The sequence below is a fragment of the Sprattus sprattus genome (genome assembly GCF_963457725.1).
Source record: "Sprattus sprattus genome assembly, chromosome: 1".
NCBI lineage: Eukaryota > Metazoa > Chordata > Actinopteri > Clupeiformes > Clupeidae > Sprattus > Sprattus sprattus.
The window spans coordinates 508,292-533,484 of record NC_137920.1 but is presented as its reverse complement, the minus strand read 5'-3'; the positions used below and the strand labels follow the sequence as shown (position 1 = coordinate 533,484).

Here is a 25,193-nt window from a genome sequence, read left to right as displayed (position 1 = left end):
AGAATATGCCTTGACCGAAGGCGTAGGACGTTCTTATACGCTTATATGTCATATAACGTATGACGAAAGCATGGACGGGCGTGCCTTCCCGGAAGCCATTGATAAAAAAAATTATTTAACATAGTAAGTAAGTAGTAAGTGAAAGGTCTGGGGCGATTTCCATTTCGCCCTAAATCGCCCCAGGGGAGGGGCCATTTGAAGCAAGACTTCTGCCTGATTGTTGCCTGATTGGAAAAGGATATTCAGAGGCAGATCAGAAGGTCTTGTGGTAGAATCCGACAAAATAAAAAGCATCCTTATGGACAAGCCGCCCCTGCATCTGATTATTACACTCACACCCTTTTACCTCTACAACACACACACCTCTACCTATTTACGTACAAACACACACCTACAGTATACCTATACAACACAGAAACACAGCTCTGTTGTAGTGTGTTAACTCATCTTAGTGTGTTGCCAGTTTGCAGTGGGATTCAACACACACAAACATACATAGGCAGAGAAAGAGAGACAGACACACAAACAGCTCTGTTGTAGTGTATCAAAACTCACTCTAGTGTCTCCAGTTTGCAGTGGGGATTCTTGAGGAGGTCTGAGAGATGCTGAACTCCTGCGTCATAAATGTTCTTATTGACTCCCAGGTTCAGCTGCTTCAAACTGCAGTAAGTTGAACTGGCAGCTGATGCCAAAGCAGCACAGCTCTTCTCTGTTAGGGAACAACACTTCAGCCTGGGAGAAACATAATGACACATCTGATTATAACACTCACACACCTGTACCTATACAACAAACACACACACACACACATCTGCAGTCATATGAAAAGGTTTAGACCCTCTGAGGGTGCATAATAAGTCTTCACCAAAACAGATCACAGTGGTATATTATAAAATGCCTAGTTTACACTGAGTACTGGGGTGTTTTCCAGACAAACAATTTTAGTGTAGCAGTATTTAGATGTGTGAAATGATATCAAATGTGAAAAATGGCTGTGCAAATAATTGTGTTGATTTGAATACATGTAACGGCTCAATACTGATTAATTGCTTCACATAATTAGTCTGATTAGCTCATAAATCCTTCAATTTCAGAGAAAGGGAAACAAAGAAATTTAAATTCCAATTATTAGAAAAGGTATTTAAGCTAGCAAATTGCAAGTTGTGCTTCTCTTTGATTCTCTTCTGAAGAATGCCAACACGGGGGCCTCAAAAAGGGTCCAATGATCTGAAAACAAAGATTGTTCAGCATTGGGTGTTTAGTGGAAGGCTACAAAAAGTTATCCCAGAGGTTTCAGTTGTCAGTTTCCACTGTGTGGAATGAAATCAAGAAATGGAAGGCCATAGGCACAGTTCTTGTTAAGGCCAGAAGTGGTAGGCCAGGAAAAAATATTGGAGAGGCAAAGTCGAAGGATGGTCAGAATGGTACAACTCTCAGACCACCTCCAAAAGACCTGTAAGATCATCTAGCTGGAGATGGTGTCACTGTTTATCGCTCAACAATTCAGTTCACCTTGAACAAAGAACAGCAATTTTGGAGAATGATGCTGCGGAAGAAGCCTTTTTGCTGAAAGATTGAGCTATTTGTTCACAACAAGAGGCGTTATACATGGCGTTATGCATGCAACAAAAGAACACAGCATTCCAAGAAAAAGACTTGCTGCCCAAAGTACACAACAGAGCTGTGTGTATGTGTGTGTGTGTAGTGTCTCCAGTTTGCAGTGGGGATTCAACAGAGAGAGATAGAGAGAGAGAGACAGAGAGAGACAGCTCTGTTAAAGTATGTTAACACTCACACTAGTTTTTCCAGTTTGCAGTGGGGATTCTTGAGGATGTCTGTGAGATGCTGAACTCCTGCATCATGAATCTCATTGACTGACAGGTCCAGCTGTTTCAAACTGCAGGAGGTTGATCTGGCAGCTGAAGCCAAAGCAGCACAGCTCTTCTCTGTGAGGGAACAATACTCCAGCCTTGGAGAAACATAATGACACATCTGATCATTAAACACATACACACACACACACACCTCTACCTAAACCACACACACACACACACACACACACACCTCTACCTAAACCACACATGCAGACACACCTCTACCTTAACACTAAAAGGTCTATATCCCTCGTCCGGGATATTTTTTTTTTTAGTTTTCGTCTTAGAGACATAAAAAGAACAACCACGGAAACATTGAACCCTTTTCTAATATTATTGCTGAGGTCTTCTAGAATAGAATTATATATTCCATTTGTGCATCAATGTTTTTAGTTAAGCAAAATGTACAAAAACATCAAGGCATGTCAGTCAACTTAGAAAAGTCTAAAAGGCCTTGGACCTTAGAGTGTTAACCACACACACACACATATACCTATATTACATACTTGGGATGGGAATTGATAAGATTTTATGATTCTGATTCTGCTAAGCGATCCGATTCCTTATTGATTCTTATTGGGCAAGGGGGGGAAAAGAGTACAAACAGGTTTATCACAATTTTTTCTATTTATAGAATATTCTCTGAATAGATGATGCACAACAGAACCAATCCATCACCATTTATTAATTAGTTACTCCCATTTAAACTGGCAAAAGGGAGCTTTATAGTAAAGTGTGAAATTCATCACCATTTATCAATAAGTTACTACAATTTTAACTGGCAAAAGGGAGCCTCATTGTAAAGTGTAAATACATAACCATTTATTATTGAGCTACTAGTGTGATAATTGGACATATACATACTATACATGAACAACATGAGTTCATTATAACAAACACACACACACATTCAGTGGGAATCTGCACTGTTCCATTTGTGACCACTATAGGGAGCAGCCTCTGTGGAGAGTGTGCTGCTAGCTGGTACAGGAGGCAGCTACAGGTCTGAATCCTTACAGCTACAAACCTGATGAGAACAACACGTTGTACTGTGTCTTTCTTTAAAAGAGCACTTTTTAGCTCCACTCATCAGGTATGCGTGTTGAAAATGTCTTGATTTAGGCTGACATTTACGTCAGGGCAGTGGAAGGAGGCGTCTTGTATTTGTATTGGCAGTTACTGTAATAGTGATTTTCAGATGTAGAAATACTCCTGCTAGCACTGAGGGTAGCGTGGTCTATCGCTATTGTTGCATTTGTAAGATAGAATTCTTTGTGGTTTGACTGTTTTTAGGTTCTTCTTGTGAGCTTATGTGCGAATATCTTCTATATTAAGCTTCTATAAATGGAACTATTAAATAAATAAATACATAAAGTAAATAAAGTTATGTATTTTAATCAGGGATTAGAAACGGTTCAAAGAACGAAAAAGAAAACCGGTAAAGAACGAAATTTTGTGATGAACGTAATCGAAAACGGGAACAAAAACCATTTCAGCTGTTCCGGAGTGAAAACAATATTTTCAATTTTAAGTAACCGGTTAATAACGTTATTTTTCGTTCCAAATAACCTTTCTTGAAATATTGTGGAAATAAAATTATTTTTAAAATAAATCTTGAAATAAAGTTTTATTCCGGAAGTGATGGGCTTGGCTACCTGCCCGCTAAATGTTACCCAGACCGCCTGGCTGAAGTGAAACTACTGTTGACACTAGCGAGCTGCGGGTAGCCTAACAGATCAATCCAAACTTGCAATGCTTGTGCTGCCTGTGCCCGTTACCTAGGTCAGTGTAGAGCGTGCCTTTTCGTCTCTCAAATATATCCTGCCTCCTTTGCGCAGCAATCTGAAGGAGAATGTTTTGGAGGACATACTTTTCCTTAAACTGAATAAGCAATTTTGTATGTACGCCATCTGTTGTCCATTTCAAATAAGCTAGCTCTCGAGTTAATAGAGTGTAGGCATAGGCCTCTAGCTATGGACATGAGTTGTGTTTATTTTGCGCGTAATGGAGAACGTTTTGTTAGAGATGCTTTTCGAATTTGAATGTAGGCCTAAATGTGACCGGCTGTTTTGAATAGCCATGGGTCTAAGCTGCTGCATTTTCTTGCTTTCCTTTTTTTTAACGGACTTCAGTTATAAAGACATGGCGATTGTAGGAGCCATTTCGGTATTCATTTTATGTTATTTTAATGTTTCTATTTTTGCGAGGATTTGTGCCCTCTACAGGTGAAAAGGAGGATAAATAGGAGCGTGACCCGGTGGTAGACGCGGCTGATTGGGAGCACAAAGCTTTTTGACCTTGGGCTGTGGTATCTGGCAACGGTGATGGCGAGGATAGGCCTCGTTGCTCAGTGTTTAAACTTTATTTATTTATTTGCAAACCAAGTTGTACCATCATTTTGTTAATAAAGCAAACAGCTTTAAACGGACCTCGCTGGATTACCTTTCTTTGAAGCGTCGACAATACCCCTGATCAACGCCACCAAACAAGTGATAAAGCAAAGGGACAACTAAGGATAAATTATCACTATAGCGATGTTTGCGTTTAAATGGTCCTGCAGCCTAATTTCATGTTGCCGACTGGAAACAAATAAAATTGAACTGCAAGGTGATACAATGTTGTTTAATTATTTATTATAAGTTGTAGGCAAACTCCGTTTCCACAACGCCCCCCCCCCCCCCCCCCCCCCTGTTTTATAAGGTTCTAACCGGTTAATAACATGAAGAGAAGCATAGGAACACTGGAACGGAACAGAAAAATAGTGTTTCTGGTCAGAACGAAACGAAATGACAAATATTTCGTTTTTCATCCCTGATTTTAATATTTAAAATATGGTTCCTTTACAATTTATAAATGTTAATATCTCATTAGTAAGATTAATGAGTAGTAAGCAGTAACTTGATCTTGCCAAATATCGAGCCAGCATCTATGTTTTAAACTGTGTTATAACTTTTTTTAAACAGTTTTTTAATGATTTATGAAATGTTTATAACACAATCACACAGACCTCTACCAACACAACACATACACACATACCTCTTACTGTTCCACACACACATTGAGACCTCTACCGACACAACACACTCTCACCTCTACAAAAAACACACACACACACACACACACACACACACACATACACACACACACATACACACACACACACACACACACAAACACACACACACACAGCTCTACCCACTCAACCGACAGCTCTGTTGTAATGTGTTAACAAACAAACCAGTGTCTCCAGATTGCAGTGGGGATTCAACACACACACACACACACACACACACACACACACATACACACACACAGAGACAAACAAACACAGTTCTGTTGTAGTGTGTTAACAGAAACACCTCTACGTACACAACACACACACACACAGGCACCTCTACTGCACACTTCTACCCAGACAACTCACACACACTCACATACCTCTACCTACACAACACACAGCTCTACCTACAAAACACACACACAGCTCTGTTGTAGTGTGTTAACTCATCTTAGTATCGCCAGTTTGCAGTGGGATTCAACACACACAAACATGCATAGGCAGCTCTGTTGTAGTGTGTTAACACTCACTTTAGTGACTCAAGTTTACAGTGGGGTTTCTTGAGTATCTCTGAGAGATGCTGAACTCCTGCATCATGAATCTCATTGAATCCCAGGTCCAGATGCTTCAATCTGCAGGAGGTTGATCTGGCAGCTAATGCTAAAGCAGCACAGCTCTTCTCCGTGAGGGAGCATCTCTGCAGCCTGGAAAAACATAATGACATATGTGATTATTACACACACAAATACATACACAACACACACAAACACAATCACACACACTGATGGTAAATTGTTTTATACCATATATTGTTAGATCCAGTCTTATATTTGTCAGTCATGATCCAGGTTTTTATCTTGAACAATGGCGGCCACACATTGTTGAAACAGAGGCTGAAGTTCCACACTCACTCACAGCGTTTCACCTAAGCTTATCTGACTTTTCATCCAAAGACAGTATGTTAAATACACTAAGTTTAGGGGTGTATAAAACGAATTACCATCAACACACACACCTCTACAAGACACACACATCTACTTATACATTACACTCACACACATCAAAAATCCACACTCACCTCTACGTAATAAACACACCTCTATCCCTCCACCTCTACAGACACAAACAACACACACACACATACACACACTCTACCTACACAGCACACAAACAGCTCTGTTGTTCTGTGTAAACACTTACTTAAGTGTCTCCAGTTTGTAGTAGGGATTCTTGAGGAGGTCTAAGAGATGTTGAGCTCCTGCATTATGAATCTCATTGTATCCAAGGTCCAGCTCCTTCAATCTGCAGGAGGTTGATCTGGTTGCTGATGCTAAAGCAGCACAGCTTTTCTCTGTGAGGGAACAGCTCTGAAGCCTGGGAGAAACATAATGACACATCTTATTATTACACTCACACACCTATACACCTAAAAAACACAACACACATACACAAACTCACAAACTTCTACAGACAAAAAAATACACACACACCTCTACAGACACAATGCACACACACACACACAATGCACACACACACACACACATACCTCTACCTACACACAGTTCTTCCAACACAACACACAAACAGCTCTGTTGTAGTGTGTTAACACTCACTTTAGTGTTTCTAGTTTGCAGTGGGGAGTCTTGAGTATCTCTGAGAGATGCTGAACTCCTGCATCATGAATATAATTTAATCCCAGGTCCAGAAGCTTCAAACTGCAGGAGTTTGATCTGGCAGCTGATGCTATAGCTGCACAGCTCATCAGTGTGAGGGAGCATTTCTGCAGCCTGGGAGAAACATAATGACACATCTGATTATTACACTCAAACACCTATACCTACAAAACACACACACACACACCTCTACCTGCTAAACACACCTATACCTCTCCAACACACACTCACACACTACCTATTGTACACACACACACACACACACACACACACACACACACACACACACACACAAACACACACAAACACACACACACAAGCACACACAGCTCTGCTAAAGCAGCCTGGGAGAAACATAATGACACATCTGATTATTACACATCTAACACTGCTACATATACATGACACACACACACATACCTGCACGTATACAATTGATATTGATTTTATTTTATTTTAATGTTTCTATTTTCCGAGGATTTGTGCCCTCTACAGGTCAAAAGGACAATAAAAAGGCAAGTGACCTGTGGGAGGCGCGGCTGATTGGGAGCAAAAAGCTTTTTGACCTTGGGCTGTGGTATCTGTTAACTGTGATAATCTTTGGCGAGGATAGGCCTCGTTGCTCTGTGCTTAAAACTTTATTTATTTATTTTGCAACAAGTTTTACCATCCTTTTTTTTTAAAGCAAACAGCTTGGAAATTTACACAGACCTCGTTAGATTACATTTCTTTCAAGCGTCAAAAATAACCCTAATCAACGCAACAACCAAGTGACTAAACAAAGGGACAAACTAAGGATAAATGGTCACTATACACAGGTACATACAATTCAATTACAGTCCAACACATCAGTTGCAGGAATTGCAATGCACACACATTAGTTCACTAATGACAGGACCACACTTTATTCCTCCCTTCACAGCATGCTATACACATACTACACTAGGCCATCATTATTCACAAGCAAAATAAGAAAATGGTGAAACACTTTGTTTGTGTATAAGAAATTATGAAAATTCCAAATGTTATTATTTTGGTTCATGGAGAGTATGGGACATTTGAATTCTGGTGCCCAGTTTTCAGAAAAGAAAAAAAAATGGGAAACCATATAAAGACTTGGGTGAGGGAGATGTCAACAAAATCTCACTACATCAATTCAACAAAACAATACAACGAATACAGATGGTGTCCTATACTACTATATACTCATACTGAACTTGCACTCAAAAATAATATTTTGAGAAACAAGTCATTTGTCAAGTCATACAGTTCATAACACTATCCATTAAAATGATTCCAAGTGTATGTACCGGTGTTATTGAAAGGTAAAAGTACTCATGAGCGATTTCACTCTGTCCACGAGCGGGTGGGAACGGATCAGATGACGATGTTAGCCACAACCTGTTATTCAGCAAACGATGAGCTGCTTTGTTGATGTACCCATCCTGTATATAGTGAGCACTGCTACGTTTTCCACAAGTTCACAACCTAACCCTTCTCAGTAACTTGTGGTGAGAGTGTTTGGGAGGGGGATGGGGCTTACAAACATACATATATATATATATATATACTAGGGCTGTCAGCGTTAACGCGTTAATCTATGAGATTAATGTGACCGCGATTAACTCGTTAAGATATTTGAATGCCGTTAACGCAACTTTGTTTACTTCCGGTGTGCGGAATTAATTTACACGTCAAAGTCAAAGAGGAGTTTTATTTTGACACACGCACACAGTTCCCTGGGTGGTCTGAGTTCGTGCCCCCCTCCTTCTCCCGCTCTAACGTTACTCTTCTCCCTGTCACCTCTTCTTTCCCTGTTTTAAATCTTTTATGGAAGAGGTTTGCTATCTATTTTCAACCCTGACATGCTAGGTCTCGCTAGCATTTATGCTAACATGTTAGCTGGGCTAACTAGCTACCTGTGTGGGGCATGACCGTGTTTCTAGCATTCTCTGGAGGGGGGAGGTTGGAAAACTCAGAAGCCAGAGCCGAACAGCTAATTAATTTAGGTGTCGTTGGTGTTTTACAGAAGTCACAACAAAGAACAACCGGCCATTAATGTTTTGTCCGAACCAGAGTCTGAAGCAGTCAATGTCCCAACTGTTCAAAACTAATCACATATTTACGTACGTTTTTTATGAATAGCCTGCCTTTATTGAACTCGGACAGCAACAGATAAATGCACTTGTTCACACAAACAAGCACAAGAGCATGAAATCAAATTATTCACATTGCAAGAACGGAATGAAATAGCCTACACATTACACACGACCGGCATCTGCCAAGCCTTCACGTTGTATGCTAAAACGGAGGAGGGACAACAAACGAGAGAATCTTTTTCTTTCTTGCGGCAACGATTGTTATAAAACTACCATCATAGTCCAACCATCGAAGTCTAATCCATGTTGTTGTGGAGAACAGCCTCATTAGAATCTGCATCGACAACGTAGCAGAAATATCTTTACAGTAGATCTCTTCGTTTATCCCTCTCCTGATGACATTTTCTTTTAAACTTCCCATGATGCTTTGCCGATAGCAATCGCGTTGTCACAAAAGTTTTTTCAACATTGTCTAAAATACACGCTGTCTGGAGTGATTACTAGTTTAAAAATAATAATAATAATAATAATAATTTAATCGCGATTAATCTAGATTAATGAATTTCAAAATGTGAGATTAATTAGTTAATTTTTTTTAATCTATTGACAGCCCTAATATATACGTATATATATATATATATATATATATATATATATATATATATATATATATATATATATATATATGTATATGTATGTTTGTAAGCCCCTATATATATAGGCTGTGAGTGCTGGTGGGGGCTAGAGTTTGAAAAGCTAGAGTTTAAAAAGCTAGAGTTTGAATGTCTGTAAGTGTAAAACGTTTAGGAAGCACTGGTCTACATGAACAGAATTATTTATCAAGAGCAGGAATCATGAAACTACAAAACTGTGCTATGGCCATGTGACGGGCACTTATACATGATGTCATTGTCAGGGCCGGGCTCGGGGAGAGAACCCTGGCTTCAGGTCCTCTGGTCCAGAGAGCCCAATCACCTGACTACCGGATAGGTTGGCACTGTCAAAAAGGAGGGGGGGGAGGCTTGTATTTGTGGACCAGAAAGCCATGTCTCCAAACCGAAAAATTTGTCTCAAAATTACGTCACAGGAAGAAGGATTGCACGCGTATATTGGGCGATCCACAAAAGCAGTTTCCAAACTTCACATGCTAATTGTAGATTTACAAATGACAGACCATGAAAAATGCACACACTAAATGTTACGTATTTTAAGAAATTACAAACGATATATTTACGAATGGACATCTATGTGTACAAATCATAGCACATTTATGTAAATGCCAACTTACAAATCACGAGTAAGAATTTTGTTTCTGTGGATTGCAAAACACATTTGTAAATCGTGAAACATTTGTGGATCATGGTACTTCCATTAACGAATAATTTTGAGACATATCTCTCTCCAGACCCCCTCGCCCACACACACGCAGAGTCACAGATTACAGGTCTACTTACAAAGCTGAAGTGACCCCTGGCACCAGCTTCTGAAGAACATCATCTGGACTGAGGAGTTCAGTCAGATCTTCCTCTGGTGTCTTTATGTACTTCTGTAGGTCAAACTCATCCAGCTGCTCTTCTGAAATCTCAAACTTAAACGTCCTAGTCTTCCACTCTCCTGGTAAGAGCATTTCTACAGACAGAGCTCCTGAGCTCCTGTCAATGACCTCCACTACAGCATGCTGATTCAGCTCATTCAGACAGTAGAACAGGTTGATCCTTCTGTTTGAGTTCCCCTGGTCTATGATCTTGTGTTTTACATACTGGACTGTTTGCTCTGAGCTCTGTGATTGGCTTCTTGTCTGGGGCAGAAGATGTCTTAAGAGATTCTGGTTGGACTCCAGTGAGAGGCCCAGGAGGAAGCGGAGGAAAAGGTCCAGGTGTCCATTCTCACTCTCTAAGGCCAGATCCACTGCAGTCTTGTGTATGTCATGAAGTGTTGCAGCTTTGAACAGACCAGAGAGCTGAGAGGTTTGCTGTTGTTCAGGCATGTTTCTCTCTCTGTTGCTGAAGCACAGGAACACATATAAAGCTGCAAGAAACTCTTGAATGCTCAGATGCACAAAGCTGAACACCTTCCCCTGGTACAGCCCAGACTCCTCTCTGAAGATCTGAGTACACACTCCTGAGTACACTGATGCTTCTGTGACATCAATGCCACACTCTCTCAGGTCTCCCTCATAGAAGATCAGATTGCCCGCCTCCAGCTGTTGGAAAGCCAGTTTCCCCAGTTTGTAGATCATCTCTTCATCTGTCTCTTTTATCTCTGTGTACTTTGCTTTTTTGGTGCTTGTCTGAATGATCAGGAAATGAGTGTACATTTGAGTCAAAGTCCTTGGCATTTCTACTTTCTTTGATTCATCTGAAGCTCTCTCTACAACAGTGGCAGTAATCCAGCAGAAGATTGGAATGTGGCACATGATGTAGAGGCTCCTGGATGATTTGAGGTGTGTGATGGTTCTGCTGGCCAGCTTCTTATCACTGATTCTCTTCCTGAAGTACTCCTTTTTCTGTGGGTTTTTGAATCCCCTTATTTCTGACACCTGGTCCACACATGTAGGAGGGATAAGATTGGCTGCTGCTGGTCGGGTGGTGATCCAGAGGAGAGCAGAGGGAAGCAGATTCCCCTTGATGAGGTTTGTCAGCAGCACGTTCACTGGGGCTGGCTCAGTCACATCACAACACCTCAGGTTGGAGTTGAAATCTAGAGGAGGTCGACATTCATCCAGACCATCCAAGATAAACATGACTCTGTTCTGTGAACTGCTGAAGACTGTTGGATCCATTCCAGGGTAAAAGAGCTGAATAAGATCCACCAGACTGAGTTTCTTTTCCCTCATCAGGTTCAGCTCTCGGAAAAGAAAAGGAAATATGAAGTGGACATCCTGATTGGCTTTTTCTTCAGCCCAGTCAAGAATGAACTTCTGCACAGAGACTGTTTTTCCAATGCCAGCCACTCCCTCTGTCAGCACTGTTCTGATGGGTTGTTTGTCTCGTTCAAACCAGGGATCTGATTGTTCCCTAAAGATGTCACTGCATTTGATTGGTATGTCTAGGTCTAGGCCATGTAATCTGTTTTGTTCTTCTCTCAAAGATGCCATCTCTATCTGTCTGACCTCATGTTCATTATTGACCTCTCTTCTTCCCCCCTTTGTGAAGTAGAGCTCTGTGTAGATTTCATGGAGGAGTCTGATGTCTCCCTGATTTGGGACGCCCTCAATCAGATGCTGAAACGTTTTCTGCATATGGGACTTGTGGATTTTACGCATTTGTGAATTTGCTGGACCAAGTTGGAAACTGTATAGGAAAATGAAAACAAATAATTACAGATTATTAACTACACACATAGACAATAATTAAAGGACCAGTTTGATTGGGATGTAGGTAGAACCCTCTCAAACAAACACTGCATAACCAAGAGACCATTCAACAGAGGAGTTTTAAATCAATGAACTCCAGCCCTGTTCTCTCCTCATACTCCTTCCTCATGTGATTAATGAACTCCAGCCCTGTTCTCTCCTCATACTCCTTCCTCGTGTGATGAATTAACTCCAGCCCTGTTCTCTCCTTATACTCCTTCCTCGTGTGATTAATTAACTCCAGCCCTGTTCTCTCCTTATACTCCTTCCTCATGTGATTAATGAACTCCAGCCCTGTTCTCTCCTTATACTCCTTCCTCATGTGATTAATGAACTCCAGCCCTGTTCTCTCCTTATACTCCTTCCTCATGTGATTAATGAACTCCAGCCCTGTTCTCTTCTCAAGCTCCTTCCTCATGTGATTAATGAACTCCAGCCCTGTTCTCTCCTCATAGTCCTTCCTCATGTGATTAATGAACTCCAGCCCTGTTCTCTCCTCATGTGATTAATTAACTCCAGCCCTGTTCTCTCCTTATACTCCTTCCTCATGTGATTAATTAACTCCAGCCCTGTTCTCTCCTTATACTCCTTCCTCATGTGATTAATGAACTCCAGCCCTGTTCTCTCCTTATACTCCTTCCTCATGTGATTAATGAACTCCAGCCCTGTTCTCCCCTCAAGCTCCTTCCTTGTGTGATTAATGCTGAATTGACTTGCAGGGACTTTAAGTTTAATATTTCCTCTGCAGTCATTCTCATTTAACCTGCTGATGCTGGAGGGCTGCAGGAATTCGGGAAGTTAAATCATTAGTACCTTAGACTTGTCTAACGAGTCTTGCTTTGTGCTAGAATACACAGACATTGGGCCTCATTCTCGACAGCAGTTGAGAAGACTTTCAGAAGGACTTTCTTCTGAACTCCACTTAGGTGGATTTAGGAAAACATTTGCCATTCTCCATAATTTTCTCATCTGGGATTTCTTCTGAACTTCAGAAGACTTTCAGAACGCGAAATAGCAGTCGCAACTCTGCCGGAATCATCTCAAATGCGATTCCTCAAATAACCACAAGATGGCCCCGTCGACGTATCGCGTTGAGGAATGAGATTTGAAAAAACTCTGTGTTAAAAGGGTTAACAGTTGAATTTGTGAGAACCCGTTGGTGATTGTGTTCACATCAACTCTACAGACGTCCTCGATTTAAATAATTATAATAAAAATAAATACGAGAATATATATATCATTAATAATTACGTTTCACATTTATAGTCATGATTTTACGAGGGAGTATGTGCCCTAATAAGAAGCTGGCGGGGCGTGTATGTATTCAAATCCACTTTCACGAGAACGCGCATCAATTTAAGAAACTAATCCGAGGGAACACAGCTGAGAAGACTTTGGCTGCTTATGAACGCATTTTCAAGCATGCGAGAATGCAGCGGAAGCGTTTCCCTTACTTTGTTTTTACGGAGTCGTGTAAGAAACATTTCTGAAGAATTACAGAAAATTATCGAGAGTGAGGCCCATTGATTTCTAGGCTATAGCTGAAATGACCAGTCCTATCCTCAACTTCATTTTTGTCATTTGAATACTACAGCAATGATCTTACGGTCCAGCAGAAGAGTCTCCTAGTCTTCTGACGTCTGATGGAGGCACCATGAACTCACTGGCAGAGACATGTGAGTCTGACCTGGGATTAAAACACAGTGTGGAGTTGTTAGCCTATATAATCCAGGACTGAACTCATACTGCTGTTTCATGATTAACACACACTGACCATAGGACACATTGTAGATGTATTTACTCTGAATCAGTATGCTTGATGCGGTCACAGCTCTTCTATGAACTGATTTAGATAGAAGAGTGGATCTTTACATGTTCACCAGTTTGCGTGGCAGCACTGGCCATATGTGTGTGTGGCACTGGCACTGTCTATGTGTGTGTGTGTGTGTGTGTGTGTGTGTGTCAGGATATGGTTTCCACATGTGGCGTTAAGTTTTGCCGCTCCCCACTCCGCTTTTGCAACTGTCTGGCGGCTGAGGTATGTTGTGGCCTTCTACGTATAAAATAATTAAACTATAAAGCAGACGCTAATTTTACATTTGTTGCAATTCTTATAAGCAGATGTGAGTAGAGTAAATCTGTACTCAAGTAAAAGTAATTATATAATAAATAATCATAATGACTCATGTAGAAGTAAAAGTATCCACCAAAATAATGACTTGAATAAGAGTAAAAGTGTATCGTAAATTCATATTTTTACACTTCTCAGTCATCACGGATATACAAAAGCAATGATTTCTCCCATTCTACACGGCCGCTAACACACATGCATTGCACTACATCGCGCACACATACACATACATACAGAAAAGAGGCTAGGACACTGATCGTGTTTTCCAACATTTATTGTTTAACTAAAAATCGCCTGGAATGAATTACCAGCTGTTTAGGGTGTTCGTGTCCTCATCTTGGCTGTCGGGGCAACGCCGAAAGAAGCGCCACCGGAACCATACCAGTGGGAACTTATATACAGTTCCTACCTTAATAAGGGTGGTGATTCCCTGTTGTGGCTATGGGGACAAGAGAATTGGTTCGGCCAACCACACTTGTCGTATTTTACATGCCAGCGATTATGATGTATTACAAATATTATTCTACTTATATATTTAGCATGTTGTGAATACTGTGTGGGTGTTTCAGGGTATTTGGTGAACTGAACCACTAATTGATTATTTTGTATAGCCCAGGTCTGATATGGTGCTGACCACCGTATATAGGTGGGTTTGTTCTGTCTGGAGAGTGTATAGTATGTGCATCTGTTGATTTCTGTCCTCTACTGCTTTAGAGGCTTAACAAGTTATGTTCTTTGTGAGATTTGTGAATGCTTGCTGGAATGGATTTAATGAGTTTGTGACTTTTGGATACTTGAACTTTTGAAAAATAATAAACCAAGAAAAAATTGAAAACTTTACTCTGACTCTGAGCTTGTGGCCATACCCATGGATTGACGGCTCAAGGGGGCTCAAATTCTACACCTACAACTTGCTGACTAACAATTGATGCTGTTAAACAAATTGATGGGCCTTTAGTTCATTTAATTTGACTAAATAAGTTACATTAAAGACGTAACTCCAGCATTAATCTGTGTATTCAGATGCATATTTTGAAATCTAACTCTATTAATCAGTCACAAGATTTGTTTATTCTGGTAGCCTACAATATCTTGGATTTTCATTTAGTGCTGAATATGTTTGAATATCTTTACTGGTTCTTATTTTATTTTATTATTTACAGGTGGATGAGGGCCCCTCTCCAATGGCTAGGTCATTAACGGCTCCATGTGTGGCGTCTCCCAGCAATGTTTTGAAATCCTCCAGTGAAGCTCTTTCCATTAAACTCAAAGGCAAGCAGCCAGGCAATTTTCCACGTTTTAACGGTGAGTCAAACATACAAACATGCTTACAAATCGACAGGCTAACACATCAATTGCATGTAAACCAGCAGGAGCGCTTTAAAACAAACATGAGCGAAACATTTTTGATTTTGTCCACTTTGTCTTTGCAGCCCTCAGAGAACCCGGACGCTTTCCTGCGCACGCAAGCATACCCAGTTGTCCTGTTGGGAGAAGAAAACTGCCTTCTCTCCATTGGAGCAACATGAAACGCTCCTGTACCTCATGGGCTTCTACTACGTTTTCCACCTATATTATCCAAAGACCATCTACACACTCCTCTCTGTGATACAGACTGAAGTGGTTGGAGACACACTCCATGATCTCCATTGGAGAGTGGAAGGCCTTCTTAGAATGAACAGGTTTCACATGTCTAACTTCCTCTTTCTATCTTTCTCTCTCTCTTTACCCTTATTCTCTGTCACCCAATCTTTCTCTCCCTTTCTCTCTCATTCCTCTATCTTTTAACCCCATCCCCCCATGTTGTTGTTTGCAGCCCAAGCATAAAAACCTGTAGTGATGAGAGTTTACCATATTCAGAAAATGCTAGCACCATCATCATGAAACAAAAATATGTGCTACAGACAGCGCATGTTGTACCGTGAAGGAGGGCCTTTATGGATCCCGGGTACAGCATACGGCGCGTGTTGCGACTGTCACCACCCTGTAAGCAAAATTACGTCCCCTCGACGTCCTCTAATGGTCTCTCTGAACGTTCTAAAAACGTAAATGTGTATGGTTCCCTTGACAACTCTAGGGAAACGTCGGGGACTCCCGCTGGGCTGTCGGGCGAATGGTACAGGGCTGTCGGCTGAAATTTGGTCGACATCTGTACACCGACAGTTAAATTTGCGTTTAGACGCTGAAAAAAACTGTCGTTGTACTGTGTGTTGTGCCGACATTGCAAAAACCTGTGTGTAAATTGGGCCTTAGAAGGATGCCTGGGGACGTGTGCTGAGAGACCAAATCAGAACGTTCCCTAAAAGTCCGTTTTAAGGCTTGTAGAACCTGATAATGTAATAATTTCCTGATAACGTAATAACCCTGATAATGTAATAAAAAATCCCTCATAAGTCCCTAAAAGATGTAATAAAACCTGATAATGTAATAATACCCCGATAATGTAATAAAGTGCAGGTTAGCCTCAATTTTGCAGAACCTGATAATGTAATAATTACCTGATATTGTAATAACTTTGGTTGGTGCTGTAGCATCAGGTCTCCAGTTTCAGAGGTCCAAACAGTGAAGCTGTCCAGAGACCTGCTTCTTCACTATTAGCAGATACAGTATATATTTTATATGATTGCGAATGCACAATTTTTACAATGGTGAAAGGGATATTCAGTGGTAATCAACTAATAGAGAAATAATGAGAACATTTTGGTATGTTATAGACCGGCAGCTAATGGGCACATAGAACATTGAGTTTCTAAGTCCTCATTGATCATCAATAGCTGACATTTCGCTATTTGATTTATATCAAATTCTCTTTTGATTTTGTGTGGCAATGTCCCTTAAAAATTACACTGTACCAGGCCAATCAAATCGTCTTTTGTCATTCGTCAGTCGCTCGGATTGGTTGTAGCGCCATTCCTATTGTGTGGCATTGCGTGCAGAGGCAACTTAACAGACAACCGTTAATCCCGCCCACACTGAAAATCGTGTTGTGCCAGACCCTTGTACAGCTTCTTGCTGTACAGGTTTGGCTTGCGAGGCTAAAGGCCTATACCATTGGGATCAAAATATGAGCAAAACAATAGTGGGTGGTTGTCTACACAGCATCACTACTTGGTCTGAATAACTGGTGTCCCAACATTTCAGCACTGACCAAAGTTTTTACAATATCAGGAATTTATTACAGTATCAGGTTCTGCAAAATTGAGGCTAACCTGATATTGTAATAACTTCCAATTAATGTAACATTTTATTACATTATTGGTATGGCGATTGTTACATTATTGGGAAATGCACTTTATTACATTATTGGGATATTATTACATTATCAGGTTTTATTACATCTTTTAGGGACTTATGAGGGATTTTTTTATTACATTATCAGGGTTATTACGTTATCAGGAAATTATTACATTATCAGGTTCTACAAGGCTCATGCGAAAAGGACCACAGGTAAAGGTAACGGGAACGTTTTTGAAGGACATCCTGGGGACGTGTGCTGAGAGACCAAATAAGATTGTTCCCTAAAAGTCAGATTTAAAACTCATGCGAACGTCAAAGAAGGACCAAACTTGCTACGAACGTCAAAAACATTCTGGTAACGTCCTCTAGTGAACGTTGTGGCGGGGACCAATTGGGGACGATTGGGGACCTTGAGAATGTCATGTTAACGTCCTGGGGACGTCCCCTGTTTGCGGGGCAGCCAATAGGCACTGCGGTGAACCCTGAAACCTAATAAAGCTTACGACTAAAATCTCCATAATGTACCAAACCAAACAAAATGCTAAATGCCAGCTTTACTAAACACATCTAAACACGTGCAATACCCCCTGTAGGAGCCGCATTTAGGTTTTTGTATTTTGTAATGATTTATTGATTTTTCCTTTTATGGAATTTCGAGTGTGCGCTCTCTATAGGTGGTGACGGTGCCACCCTTTAAAAGGCTGCCAGACGGGCATGACGAGGAGAAGGCGGGACGCAAAATACCGTCATTGACCGTGAAGCTCAGGCGTGAAGCTGAGGCGTGAAGCTGAGCCGTGAAGCTGAGGCCTAACCACGCTGTCCCCATTTGGACCCGTGCAGTTGTTTGGACTTTAAAACTTTGATACTGCAATTGCATCCTTATTTTTGTAACGTTTTTCTGCAATAAAACCGGCAACATTATACAGTCAAACTCCCTTTTTGCGTTGGGTTATTTGGACAGAGCTACGAGTCTTGACCACGCTCCCCCCGCTTTCTCCATGGTGGCAAATCAAGGATATAGGACATAGGAATAGGATTGGATTGGGTTTCTTAAAGGAAGAAACCCAAAAGCTGTTTTTTGCCACTACAATTCGTCAATGACGCTTGCTTGGATTTACACCGAAGATATTCACGTAAGCTGGACACAGGAATGTCGGCCTAACGCATGGTGAACTTGACAAGGAAACACTTCAATGGAGGTATGTGCTTGAAATTATCATTCTTGTGATGGATTTTTGGTTGACAAACAATATTGGAATAATTAAGAAGCAAGTTTCATGGAAGATTTTTGAGTTAAAGAACTGTGATTATTTTTTGGAAGTTAATGGCGACGCGGCCAAACAATTGAATGAGTGGATACACCTGGTTGAATCGTTTAAGAAACAAGATACTTTTGGAAGATACTTCTTGGAAATGATATGAACTTTTTTGAACGATTGGATACATTTGAATTAAGAGAAAGAAGATAAATATTTCTGGAAGTTTATTTTTTGAGTACAATGTCTGACGACGAGGCCGAAGACAGTGTTCTAACAATGAGTAATCAGGCCACGCGTTTGCGCGCAGCTAGATCAGGAAAGATGTCGCATGTAACAAGGAGAATGAATATTGTGAACGATTTGATGATTGACAAAGAATCCCTTGATGAAGTGAAAGGGAACATGATTAAGTTTTATGAAATCTTTGAAGAGTTTACAACTTCGAATTCAATTTACGTTAATCAGTGCTTGGATGAGGGACCACGCCAAGATGATGACGAGACGTGGTTTAAACCACGATTAGCGCAGATAAATGCTTTTATTGCAAACGTGAATAAATGGATTTCACAAATAGAAACCCCTCATGAGCCTAGCTTAGGTGAAATAACGTCTTCTGCTGTACAAACGGAAGAGCCAGAGCCTCTGGTTGAATCTGATTGTGGAAATGATGAACATGATGCAGACACGAACGCCAATGCAAACGTTGATAACACCGATGCGCTATCGCATGTATCCAGGAAGTCATCTAGGTCTTCTAGGTCGTCTAGACTGTCTTCATCATTGCGTACCAATGCAGAAGCAGAACGATTAGCCTTAATTGCCAAAGCTTCGAAATTAAAGGAGAAACATGCAATAGAAGCACAGGAAGAAGTGTTAAGAAAAAAGAAGGAAACATTGGATTTGGATGCAGAAATTGAAGCAGTAACTGTTAAAATCAACTATCTTAAAGAAGCTGAAATGAATATGTCTAACCCCATGCAATCCAACACTGCTGTATCTCACCTTGTGCCTTCTGTTAAACTGCCTGTATTAGGTGCCGAAGCAGCTCAAGCCACATCTGATACATCACAAGCACACATGGACAAAAGGCTAGACTATTCGCTTCATCTTCATGATAGCACTGCTCCAGCAGTCAGGACTAAGACAGGTGTCAATGTTCAATTTCCCCTGCCTAATTTAGGTACAGATAAGCAAGACAGTAAGCCTATGTTCCTTCCCAGGGTCAGTAGTGATATTAGGCCACAACAACTACAACACTCATCTCATAGCTTTCCCTCTGCTCGATATACCTCATCACATAGCTATCCCTCTGTCATTTCCCACTCATATGCTAGCTCAGATCAAGCCACTCGGCCCACTGTGACACACAGGCAAATTCCCTCTTCAACCAGCTCATCGCAGGACAATCATGTCATCAAAGTATTGGAGAACCAAAGTGAGTTAACCAGGATGCTCATGAAACAGCAACTTTTGACTACACTACCTCAGAGAAATATCCCACTCTTTGACGGACAGGTTCTAGAGTACACATCATTCATTCACTCATTTGAAAACATGATTGAACAGAAAACAGATAACAGTAGAGACCGGTTACAATTTCTTATTCAGTATACTAAGGGCCAGGCACAGAGGCTAGTCAAAAGCTGTGAGTACATGTCCCCAGATAGAGGCTATCAGAAAGCAAAGCAGTTACTGAAGGAAAACTTTGGAAATGAATACAAGATATCTTGTGCATACTTGGAAAAGGTCCTATCCTGGACTCAAATGAAATCTGAGGATTCCAAAATGCTGCAGGATTATGCCATGTTTCTCAGGAGCTGCTGCAACGCTATGGAGGAAATGGACTACATGCAGGAACTGGACACCATATCCACCATGAGAAGCATAGTCCTCAAGTTGCCATTCAAGCTCAAAGAGAAATGGCGTAACAAGGCTTTTGAGCTACAAGAACAACACCAGCGTAGGGTAAGAATTTTAGATCTCGTCTCTTTCATTGAAAAGCAAGCCCGTATAGCAGCTGACCCAGGTTTTGGTGACCTTCAAGACCAGTCAACTAGTAGAGCTAAGGTTAGAGCCCCTACTCTGTCACAGCTCTCAAAGTCATCTGGCAGTAGCTATGCAACTAGTGTTGCTCTTGACCAAAAAGAGACAAAGCCTGAACCCTCTTGCCCCCTCTGTAGCTCAAAGCACACATTGGACTTGTGCAAAGACTTCTCAAAGAAAATGCATAGAGACAAGATCAGTTTCTTAAAGACTAAGGGCATATGCTTTGGATGTCTCTCCGCAGGCCACATTAGTAAAGAGTGCAAAAGGCGACTCACATGCAAAGTTTGCAAGAAAACTCACCCAAGTGTCTTGCATATTGGGATTAACGACAGCACAGCTAAAGAAGCAGAAAAACCCTCTGGTGTTATAGGCAGTGCATCAGCAGAGTTATGTGGTCATATAGGGGCCGGAGACCAAGAGTGCGCACTTTCCATCGTCCCAGTTAAGGTTAAGGCAGCAAAGGGCAGCCAAGTCTTGCAAGTGTATGCTCTCCTGGATCCAGGGTCTTCTGCCACCTTCTGCTCAGAAGAGCTAATGACTCGTCTCAATCTCAAAGGAAGGAGAACACAAATTCTTCTACGAACACTGAACCAGGAAAATTCTGTTCCCACGCATGTTGTCTCAGGAATTGAAGTTTCAGCATTGGACAGCGACAACTTCTCCCCTCTTCCTGACACTTTCACTCAGAAGGAAATGCCGGTAACCACTAACAACATCCCAAGGCAGAGTGACTTAGCGCAATGGGCGTATTTAAGTGAAGTCAAAATCCCCTCTATTAGGGCAAAGGTAGAGCTGTTAATTGGAACAAATGCTCCAACCCTGATAGAGCCATGGGAGGTTGTTAATAGTCAAAGTGGGGGCCCTTATGCAGCTAGAACACTATTGGGGTGGGTTGTAAATGGGCCACTTAGAAGTGGAACTGGCATTGCTAAAAGTGTTTCTGTGAATAGGATTTCAGTGACAAGGCTAGAGGAGCTTCTGATCTCACAGAACAATCAGGATTTTTCTGAAGTTGCCTCTGAGGAGACCACTGAAGAGTCCATTGAGGCCAATAGGGTCTCACTGATTCGGGACAATACAGACCTGTCCCAATGGAGAAACGTAAGCACCAAGGACAATCCTGCTGATGATTCATCAAGAGGATTGAGTGGAGGAAAATTCATGGAGCAAAGGAGATGGATACATGCCCCTGAATTCTTATGGAACACAAAGGAAAGTTGGCCAGTGGAGAAAGTATTGGACTCAGTGTCACAGGACGATCCAGAGGTCAGGAAAAGTGCTACTGTATTGGCACCAGTAGTGAACCCTGCGACACCCACAGACCAGCTTATTGTGTTCTTTTCTGACTGGAGGAGACTACTTAAAGCAGTGGCATGGTATCTCACACTGAAAAAGATGTTGATGCTGATTGTGAAAAGAGGAAAGGAGCAGCCCTCATCTCGAATCAGCACCCGCTCAAGCAGGAAAAAGGTAGATGATTTCAGGACCTACCATGGTGGACAACTCCTCACTGTTGAAGATCTGGCAGAGGCAGAAAGGTCAGTCGTCACATACAACCAAGGACAAGCATTCAGTGCTGAAATGGCAACACTGGAAATGACCCCACCTAGAGTGCACAAGGGCAGTAAGATCTGCAGGCTTGATCCTGTCCTAGACGAGAGCATTCTGAGAGTAGGTGGCCGACTGCACAAATCTGCAATGCCTGAGGAAACCAAACACCCCTGCATCTTGCCCAAAGACTCGCACATCTCAATACTTCTTTTAAGACACATCCATGAACGCTGTGGCCACAATGGCAGAAACCACATGCTATCGGAGCTCCGGAAAAGGTACTGGATTGTAAAAGGCAATTCAGTTGCAAGGAAGGTGCTCTCAAAATGTGTCATGTGCCGACGTTCAAGGGGCAAAGCAGGTGAACAGAAAATGGCAGATTTGCCGTTAGAAAGAATCCTACCTGACCTCCCTCCATTTACCAATGTCGGGTTGGACTACTTTGGCCCGTTTGAAGTGAAACGAGGGAGAACTGCTATCAAAAGGTATGGAGTTCTTTTTACATGCATGTGTAGTAGAGCTATTCATATGGAAATTGCTTTTAAACTTGACACAGACTCATGCATTCATGCTTTGAGGAGATTTGTCTGCAGGAGGGGCCAGGTGAAGCACATCAGGTCTGATAATGGAACGAACCTGGTGGGTGCACACGGAGAGCTCAAGAAGGCCCTGATGTCCCTGAACGAGAGGAAAATCCAAGATGCCTTGCTCCCAGATGGAATCGAATGGAGTTTCAATCCACCATCAGCATCACACCATGGCGGAGCCTGGGAAAGGCTCATAAGATCTGTCCGCCAGGTGCTGAACTCTACTCTCCATCAACAGTCCATTGATGATGAGGGCCTCCAAACACTGTTCTGCGAGGTGGAGGCAATCCTGAACAATCGTCCTCTCTGTACAGTGTCCTCAGACCCACATGACCTAGAGCCACTGACCCCAAATCACCTCCTGCTACTGAAAGCCAAGCCAATCCTACCCCCTGGAACCTTCTTGAAGTCCGACATCCATGCCAGACGTCGCTGGAAACAGGTCCAGTACATGGCCGACCTTTTCTGGCAAAGGTGGACCAAGGAATATCTTCTGCTGCTGCAGGAGAGGCAGAAATGGACTTCAGTAAAGAGAAACCTGACTGTGGGAGACATTGTCCTGGTCGTTGACCCCACTGCTCCTCGAGGGTCCTGGCCATTAGGAAGAGTGCTGGAAACCAATCCTGATGCAAGGGGTCTGGTGCGGTCAGTAAAGCTCAAGACAAAGACTTCAGTCCTTGAGAGGCCCATCACCAAGCTGTGCCAAATCCTTGAGTCTGAAGAGTGACCAGGGCTCCTGATCACATGAGAAAGGAATGTAATGTATACCAGATTGTATACCTTCTCTTAACCATTCTGCATTACATGCTTCTGAAAGCATTGAGAGCTTATTTACTTTATTGATAAATTACCCCTCTTTGGCTCCTTTATGTTCATTGAAGTAATTGATTCTATAGAGAACAATTAGGGGCCGGTGTGTAGGAGCCGCATTTAGGTTTTTGTATTTTGTAATGATTTATTGATTTTTCCTTTTATGGAATTTCGAGTGTGCGCTCTCTATAGGTGGTGACGGTGCCACCCTTTAAAAGGCTGCCAGACGGGCATGACGAGGAGAAGGCGGGACGCAAAATACCGTCATTGACCGTGAAGCTCAGGCGTGAAGCTGAGGCGTGAAGCTGAGCCGTGAAGCTGAGGCCTAACCACGCTGTCCCCATTTGGACCCGTGCAGTTGTTTGGACTTTAAAACTTTGATACTGCAATTGCATCCTTATTTTTGTAACGTTTTTCTGCAATAAAACCGGCAACATTATACAGTCAAACTCCCTTTTTGCGTTGGGTTATTTGGACAGAGCTACGAGTCTTGACCACGCTCCCCCCGCTTTCTCCATGGTGGCAAATCAAGGATATAGGACATAGGAATAGGATTGGATTGGGTTTCTTAAATGAAGAAACCCAAAAGCTGTTTTTTGCCACTACACCCCCCTTATCAACAAAACTGGGCTACAGACAGCGTATGTTGTACCATGAAGGATGGCCTTTACGGATCTCGGCTACAGCATACGGTGCGTGTTGCGACTGTCACCAGCCAATTGGGCACTGCTGTGTAACCTGCAACCCTAAAGCTTACGACGGATATCTCCATATGTACTCCCAGCAGGAGTGTATTTCTTTTGAGGCTGGCAACAACGGGGCTTAATGGGGCTCAATTCCTTGTTTATGTGTGGGTGTGACAAGTAGCCTATTGGTATCGACTGATATCATGTCTCTGGACTCGTCGGCTACTAGGTAACCAATAGCCTAACAAGTACAATTAAAAAATCTGATTTTATACAAATAACCTAAGTGTTAACAAGTTGAGTGGCTTTCAATTACTGAGTTTTAGTCATGACCAGAGTGCATTATGGGAATGTGAATGCTCTTGACAGCTGGAAAGCATTAAGTAAATTAAGTCTGTAATTAACAAAATCAGCCATGGTTAACCTAAGGTGGTCACAACTTGAAGGATCAGCCTTGTTATGTTGAATAATCCAACTCTGTCCAAGCTAGCGAGACAATTCCTCGATGTCCCGACTGCTAGTCTGCTAGTGCTAGAGGAGGACTTCCACAAGGACAACATTCCTATCACTGCTCTTGTCTGCTACACACACGCACGCACGCACGCACGCACGCACACACACACACACACACACACAGCATTAGTCCTAGAGTGATAATCTTACTGTCCAGTTGAAGAGTCTCCTCCTGTAAAGTTGACTGGTTTACCCATGGACTGGTCACTCTTCATAGACACACAGGTGGGTGTAAGGGAGTGTATCCTGTAAAAGCTGGATCCCCCCATCCTAGAAAAAAGAGGAGAACTTCCATCTGGAGATCATTCCTCACA

At 41.9% G+C, this 25,193-nt stretch overlaps 1 pseudogene across 1 annotated transcript in view; it reads right to left on the bottom strand.

Annotated features, from left to right (window-relative positions):
* Positions 1 to 551: 551 nt before the first annotated feature.
* The window catches only part of LOC308368326 (NACHT, LRR and PYD domains-containing protein 3-like), a 28,702-nt pseudogene continuing 4,060 nt past the window's right edge, over positions 552 to 25,193 (bottom strand). Inside the window, exons 5-10 of the transcript in view lie at positions 25,030 to 25,149; positions 13,666 to 13,746; positions 10,159 to 11,997; positions 6,133 to 6,306; positions 1,796 to 1,969; positions 552 to 732 (exon numbers count right to left, since the gene is read on the bottom strand). The product of the transcript in view is annotated as an NACHT, LRR and PYD domains-containing protein 3-like (transcript). The remainder of the gene's footprint in view (positions 733 to 1,795; positions 1,970 to 6,132; positions 6,307 to 10,158; positions 11,998 to 13,665; positions 13,747 to 25,029; positions 25,150 to 25,193) is intronic.